This window comes from Brassica napus, unplaced genomic scaffold (assembly GCF_020379485.1).
Source record: "Brassica napus cultivar Da-Ae unplaced genomic scaffold, Da-Ae ScsIHWf_738;HRSCAF=1070, whole genome shotgun sequence".
Lineage (NCBI taxonomy): Eukaryota > Viridiplantae > Streptophyta > Magnoliopsida > Brassicales > Brassicaceae > Brassica > Brassica napus.
In genome coordinates, this window is record NW_026016789.1 from 67,147 (window position 1) to 75,090 (window position 7,944).

Sequence of the window (7,944 nt, forward strand, 5' to 3'; positions counted from 1 at the left end):
AAAGAGACAGCAAGTCGTGAGGTGGAGAACATGGAGGATTAAAATCATTGCAAATATTCGTACGTAACGAGTTTACTTCAGACCCCATGCAAATTCTCATGCACGCAAATTTTTCTATATAAACCTTTCCAAGTTCACTATTTAGTCATCATCATCAAATTACCCATAAACAAAAAACAAATAAAAACAACTAAGAACTAAAGAAAGCAACCCATAACAATGCTCTCAACCATGGAAATTCCAAAAGCTCACTTCTCTTTGGCCATTCTTGTCATTCTCTTTGCGGTTTCAAGTAGCCAAAATGTTGCCACCCCGGCCTGTAAGGCTAAAGAACCATTCAACTGCGACAATCCCCTTACATTCAACCGAACTAGTTTTCCAAAGAACTTCACTTTTGGTGCAGCTACTTCCGCCTACCAGGTACATATCTCTTTGTTACTGACCATTTTAAAAGATATATATAGCGATCTATTAAGATTACTTTTATCTATATAAAACCCGGCCGGCATGATTTATATATATATATATTTTTACCAGATTGAAGGTGCAGCACATAGAGCACTTAACGGATGGGATTATTACACTCACAGATATCCAGGTAATAAAAATCATTCAAAAAAAAATTCTCCGTATAATTAAATAGCATGTATGGGCAATTAAGTGTACAAACAACGGATGGGACGATTTCACTCATAGATGTCCAGTTCATGCTCAAATTTCGGTTTGCTGTATATGTACAGAGAAAGTTCCAGATCACAGTTCTGGAGACCTTGCTTGTGATTCGTATGATCTTTACAAGGTGAGAAGCTATTATTGATGAATGTGTGTATACATGTAGTTTTTCCATTTCAGAAATGTAATTTAACTCTTGAACTCTCATATGATTAACAGGAGGATGTCAAATTACTGAAAAGAATGAAGGCTCAAGCCTACCGGCTCTCAATAGCATGATCTAGGGTCTTACCAAGTAAGTGCATATGATAAGAACATAATTTTATTAATGTTAGTATTGATATTATTGCTATTATATTATTATTATATTTTTTAACTAATGTGATGATTGTGTATATGCTTACCTTTAGAGGGAAGATTGATAGGAGGGATTGACGAAAACGGGATCAAATACTACAATAACCTCATCAATGAGTTAAAAGCAAATGGTAAAAATGTTATAAAAATTTGTATTCTTCGCAATACATATATGAGCAAATTCTAATTGTCTTATGAATAAATGTGTGAATTAATAAAGGCATAGAACCGTACGTAACAATCTTTCACTGGGATGTTCCCCAAACTCTAGAAGATGAGTATGGAGGTTTCTTGAGCCGGCGTATAGTGTAAGTGCATTAAATAAATTATATATTACACCTGTTTTTCTTTGTGTTAGGTTATGTTATTTATGTACATCACATCAGATCTATATTTTATCGAATATGTATGATACATGGACAGGGAGGACTACAAAAACTATGCCGAGCTTCTATTCCAGAGGTTTGGAGACAGAGTCAAATTTTGGATCACTTTAAACCAACCTTACTCTCTTGCAAGCAAAGGTTATGGAGATGGATCGTATCCGCCTGGTCGGTGCACTGGCTGTGAATTTGGAGGAGATTCTGGAACCGAACCTTATATAGTTGGACATAACCAACTTCTAGCTCATGCAAAAGTTGTAGAATTATACAGAAAAAGATATCAGGTTCATATACTTACCAAATATGTCATAAATTTTTGCTTCCAAAATTATTTGTATGTGGTATATGTATCTTATAATCCAAAAATATCAATGCATGCAGAAATTACAAGGTGGTAAGATAGGAACGACCTTGATCGGGAGATGGTTCACCCCATTAAACGAAAATAGCATTCGCGACACGGCTGCTGCAAAGCGAGCATTTGATTTCTTCGTCGGATGGTATATTTATATATATACATCAATTATTTGACTCTCACATCTCATGAATATACACGAGCAAACATATATATTTTTATATAAAGATTTGGTTATAAATCCTTGAAATTTGAAAAATATACTTGCAGTATTTAATTCATAATTTTTGTTCTATATATATGAAGGTTTTTGGATCCACTGGTCTATGGAAGATATCCAAAGATAATGCGACAGATGGTGGGAAATAGATTGCCCAAATTCACACCCCAAGAATCAAAATTAGTCAAAGGATCACTTGATTTTCTAGGGTTGAACTATTACGTTACTCAATATGCGACCACCGCACCTCGTTCCACACAACCTAATGTCATAACCGATGCAAGAGTTACTCTTGGATGTATGTAAAAAATATTGTGTTTCTTATATGTATATGTGTGTGTGTGTGGGTTTGTTAAACTCATATAATTTTCTCTACTTTCCTACAGATTATCGCAACAAAGTACCTATTGGTGTTCAGGTTATCATCAACTTTGATTTAGAATCATTATTTTTTTTAAAGATCGTAGCATTTTTTAAATTTCAATTCTTTTTTTTTTGTTCCCTTCTTGTGCAGGCGCCTAGCTTCGTCTACTACCCTCCAGGGATCCGTCAGATTCTAAACTATATCAAAAACAATTACGGAAACCCACTTACCTACATCACTGAAAATGGTACTTACATATCTTCATAACAATACATATACGATTAACCAATGAAAACGTTATATATCTCTTGTTAAAATCTTGTGTTAAATTTTCAGGAGTTGCTGATCTTGATACCGGAAACTTAACGCTGCCAGATGCTCTTGCTGATAATGGACGAATTCAAAATCATTGCAGCCATCTTTCATGTCTCAAATGTTCTATCGAGTGAGTTTTAATGATTCTTACTTAATTTATTTAACATACTTTTGAGCATTATAAGTGTTAACATTATTTCAAATATATTACAGTGATGGATGCAACGTATCAGGGTATTTTGCATGGTCTTTGATGGATAACTACGAGTTCGGAAATGGTTACACTCTCCGCTTTGGTATGAATTGGGTCAATTTCACTAATCCTGCTGATCGAAGAGAAAAAGCTTCTGGAAAATGGTTTTCTAAGTTCATTATCAAACAATAAGAAGAATCAATATATTTTAATAAATTATGTGCATCCAACCTACTGAATCTAATAATTACTCTACTCTATGTATTGTTTGTTTTATTTTTATTATAATTAATTAATAAAGCTTCGATGATGTGTATGTGTTGCTAATACAGTTGTAATAACCAGGCCTTGGTTTTCGGTCAATTCATAAATAACGTGAAAATTATACATGTGTAGGCTTTCTTCTTCTTGTTTCTATATACTCTGGCCAACAATTACTTGTCAAATGTTTACAACGTTCTCTAATATTTGATATCGTTATTAATTATTACCACGCTGGCTTGTTTGAACAACAAAAGTGGAAAACCAATGATGTATTATACTTAATGCCTAATTAATGGGCAAAGTCGAATCATTTTGCTTTGTTTGTATAGTTCTCTGCAATTCTAGATTAAAGACACCAAAATAACACACAAAATTTGTTATGTACAAAAAGTTAGTCATGAAAATGTATGTATTGCATCCCTCCGACCAACGTTCATGGTTTCATGTTGTTAAAGTCAAGAAACTAGCAAGTGAATAGTATCCAATAAAGCAGAAATTTACTTTTATATTTGCTTCTTTTGTAAGGCTAATCGTTTTGCCTAGCCTCGAAATTCATACCTGCTTTTTAACTATTGTATCCACAATTGCAAAAATTAAGAGAATTAAGTTTACCAGTCTCCCTTCTCCATATTCTCTCAACCATCCTCATTGTTCTTCAGTGTTTTCATCATTCTTTATTAAGTTAATCTCATATTCTAACATGGTATCAGAGCAATAATCTCCTATTCTCTTCATCTCTTCCGCGTTCAACCTATTTCATTATCTATTTTCTGGATCTAACAATGGAAAACTCAAGGCAAATGGTTGTTCCAATCACCCTTAAGGAGGTAAACTACTTTTTGTGGTCTAAGATGGTCAAGAGAGCTTTAGGTGGCCGTAGTTTGTGGAACCATATGTAAATAAAGGTGAAGCTCCAAAAAAGACGGTAGATGGCAAGATTTTCCTTGTGGACGAAGACAAGTGGTTTCAAGACACCATCAAGTGTTGTCTATCATCCAAAACTCCCTAGAAACTTATATATGAAACACGAAGCTTTAATCAGATTTTTCTGATTATGGAAATCTGACAACTGAAATATTGACAAACGATAATGAACGAAGTCAGGTCCACTATAGCCATCTTTCATGTCTCAAATGCGCAATTGAGTGAGTTATTCGCGTGTCTATGTGTGAGATATTTTTTGTGTGTAAAGGTTCGAGTATTAAGCTAAATACTTTAGTATACAAATGGGTGAAATGTAACACGATACCTTGCAAACTCTTTTATGGAAAATTATGAATTTGTGGAGTTATACGCTGCGGTTCGGTATGCATTGGGTTAACTTCACGAGTCCTGCTGATAGAAAAAGAAAAAATCTGGAAAGTGGTTTTCTAAGTTTATTGCTAAGGTATAAATAGATAATGTCAACTACATGTTTCCAACTCCGGAAAGCGGTACTATTTACACTGTAACCTGTTATAGCTATAGGGATACCATTAATGTTGTAATGATTAATGGGACTTAATAACCAATATAATCATCAGAAATAAATAAAGGTCTTTGAAGCTAGTAATATAAACAAATAAAGGTATAAACATACTCCTTTATAGAATATGTAACTGTTTTGCATCAATTGGTTTTGGGTGTTAGACCCCAAAAAAAAAAATTGAGTGTTGCATTCCATTTTAAAAAGTACAAGTTGGGATTTTTTTTCAGTTCAAATCATACTAAATTTCAAAGTTGGTGTTTTAACATGTACGTAGAAATTAATATTTGTAATATTCATTTACATATTATAGATCAAGAACCGGTTTAGTAATATTTTTTAGTTTAACTTCTGTTTAAGTTATATCATCCCATCGCTAGTTAAAAAATGATAAGTGCTAAAAGTTTATATAGAATAGTCAAAGTTATTTATATATCATAATTCTAGGTTCATATATGTCCTCCAAATCCTTTAAGTAGAGTTTTAGTTTCCTAATATAATATTGAATTCGTTTAAATGATACAAGTCTTAATTTGCTTGGTTGCTACTAAAACAAGTAGATTAATAAGCTAAAAGAGAATGTGTTTCGAAGGGAAACCCTTAAATTTACAAACTTTTAAAGTTTATTATAAACCAAATTGCCTAATATACCTAATTTAATTATATAACCGTCAGATAAAATTAATAAATTGCATATGAATTAATGAATGAGCAGTTATTAGCATATATATTCTCATTCAGACATGTGACGGTATTTATAGTGTGTGAAGCTATACGTATTTGACATTACATATTTAAACAAGGGGAATATGAATATATGATGGCGTAAAACTCAACATGGTTATTTGTTTATTCGTAATGAATCAACTTTTGGATGTATGATATCGAATATGTATGATACATGGACAGGGAGGACTACAAAAAATATGCTGAGCTTCTATTCCAGAGGTTTGGAGACGGAGTCAAATTTTGGATCACTTTAAACCAACCTTACTCTCTTGCAAGCAAAGGTTATGGAGATGGATCGTATCCGCCTGGACGGTGCACTGGCTGTGAATTTGGAGGAGATTCTGGAATCGAACCTTATATAGTTGGACATAACCAACTTCTAGCTCATGCAATAGCTGTAGCATTATACAGAAAAAGATATCAGGTTCATATACTTACCAAATATGTCATAAATGTTTGCTTCCAAAATTATTTGTATGTGGTATATGTATCTTATAATCCAAAAATATCAATGTTTGCAGAAACTACAAGGTGGTAAGATAGGAACGACCTTGATCGGGAGATGGTTCACCCCATTAAACGAAAATAGCATTCACGACACGGTTGCTGCAAAGCGAGCTTTTAAGTTCTTCGTTGGATGGTATATTTATATATATACGTCAATTATTTGACTCTCACATCTCATGAATATACACGAGCAAACATATATATATTCATATATAAAGCTTTGGTTATAAATCCTTGAAATTTGACAAATATACTTGCAGTATTTAATTCATAATTTTTGTTCTATATATATGAAGGTTTTTGGTGGGAAATAGATTGCCAAAATTCACACCCCAAGAATCAAAATTAGTCAAAGGATCACTTGATTTTTTAGGGTTGAACTATTACGTTAACTTTGGAGTTCTAACGGATGTGTGACAAAAAAAGGTAAGTGCAGTTTTGTGATATAGATAGCGAAATCAATTCTTTTAAGTCTTTTCATATACCACAAACCGGGATGTTACAATTCACTCCCTCTCAAAGAATGCAACACCCTTGTTGCGCTCCAAGATTGTTACCCATGTAAGTGTGAGCCCTCAATGACTCCACACTCGTTTGGGTACGGCTCTAATACTACAAGTGTAATGTCCCGACCACCCACGGGTAATGGGCCATCCACACCTGCTCACTTGGCCTGTGGGCCCCATCCCGTCCGACGGGCAGTGCGTTAATATTTCCAAGGCTCGAAATCATGGTTTACTGATCCGACAATCATTAGATGACATTTCCTCGTGCTCTAGCCTCACTCGCACGATATCGGGAATTACTTTCTGATAGGTCACCAATCCTTCCACTACTCTATCTTAAACTGGCTTTAACCATAGAGTACTAAACGGATGTGTGACTGAAAAGATAAGTGCACGTTGGTGACATAGGTAGCAAAATTATTTTCTTTAAGCCTTTTCCACATTGCTATGGTTGAGGGCTATTCCGTTTTCTAGAAAGGCTGGTGCGGGTGGCCCATTAACTAGGATCGAATCTTCTTCTTTTTCTTGTTTCATAAGACAGATTTTGTTTTCTAATCACCCAATTCGATGGAGAACTCAAATCCTCCGTAGAAACCCATTGCTCTCATCTCCTTTGCATTCATCAATACCCATTCTGAATTTCTAACCTCCTGATATCATTCAAATTATCCTAAGCAGTGAATTACTCTCTCAAATAAGAGGTTCAGATGTAGTACTTAGGGATCGAATCCACAGAGACTCAAGGATTACACAGTAGATTTATAGTCTTTGAAACAAAGCTAGATTAATAGGTTTTAAGCAGTAAATGAAATGGTGAGCAAGGCACTTGCTCGGTTGGTTTGATTTGAGGTTGTTAAAAGTTGGGGAAATAGTTGGATTCAGGTATATTCTCAGGTGTGATAAGTAAACAACTTTTCGGGTTTTTAGGGGTTTATTGATATTAATTATTTTCAAACTCAAACTTAGGTAAAATCAATTAGATTATCTAATCTAGATCTCAGATTTCAACTTTCGTATGTTAATCACGAGAAGATGTCGATCGATGATTCGTAAAGAATATCGATCGATACACCTTTCAAAATATCGATTGACTCAACGGTCATCGCGTCGATCGATGCTTCTTTCAGAAAGCTTTACGAGCGGATTTGATTAGTGTTATCTAACTTACTAGACCAATTCTCGTGTGTATCTAGTCAGTTAGATCATACTAGTTTAGTTCAGGTATTGAGTCAAGCAATGACTTGTTCTCAATTAATCCGAAGATCTAAGTTAAATGGTGATCAATCCTAAACTTAGCTTTAAGAACAACTAGATGAAGAACTAAATTTTAAACACCCTAGCAACAGTTTAAGTTAGCAATACATATATCAACCTTATGAGAAATCTAAATCTAACAGTAAGACTACTCAGACATATTCATAAGAAACATAGTTATGGTGGTCAGAATAATACTTAAATAAATGAATAGCAAGAGAAAACAATAAAGAAAATGAAAGCAAAGGAGTTCAAGATCTTCTCTGTTTTGCAGTTCAGATCTATCTCTCCAATCCTAAGCTCTCTCTCTCCCTCCAATGGTGGTTTTTTTCTTCTCTCCAAACTAGGTCTAAGAGGTCT

General features: G+C 34.1%; 1 pseudogene; it reads left to right on the forward strand.

Annotated features, from left to right (window-relative positions):
* Positions 1-3,248, forward strand: LOC111216031 (annotated as a pseudogene).
* The last annotated feature ends 4,696 nt before the right edge of the window (positions 3,249-7,944 follow it).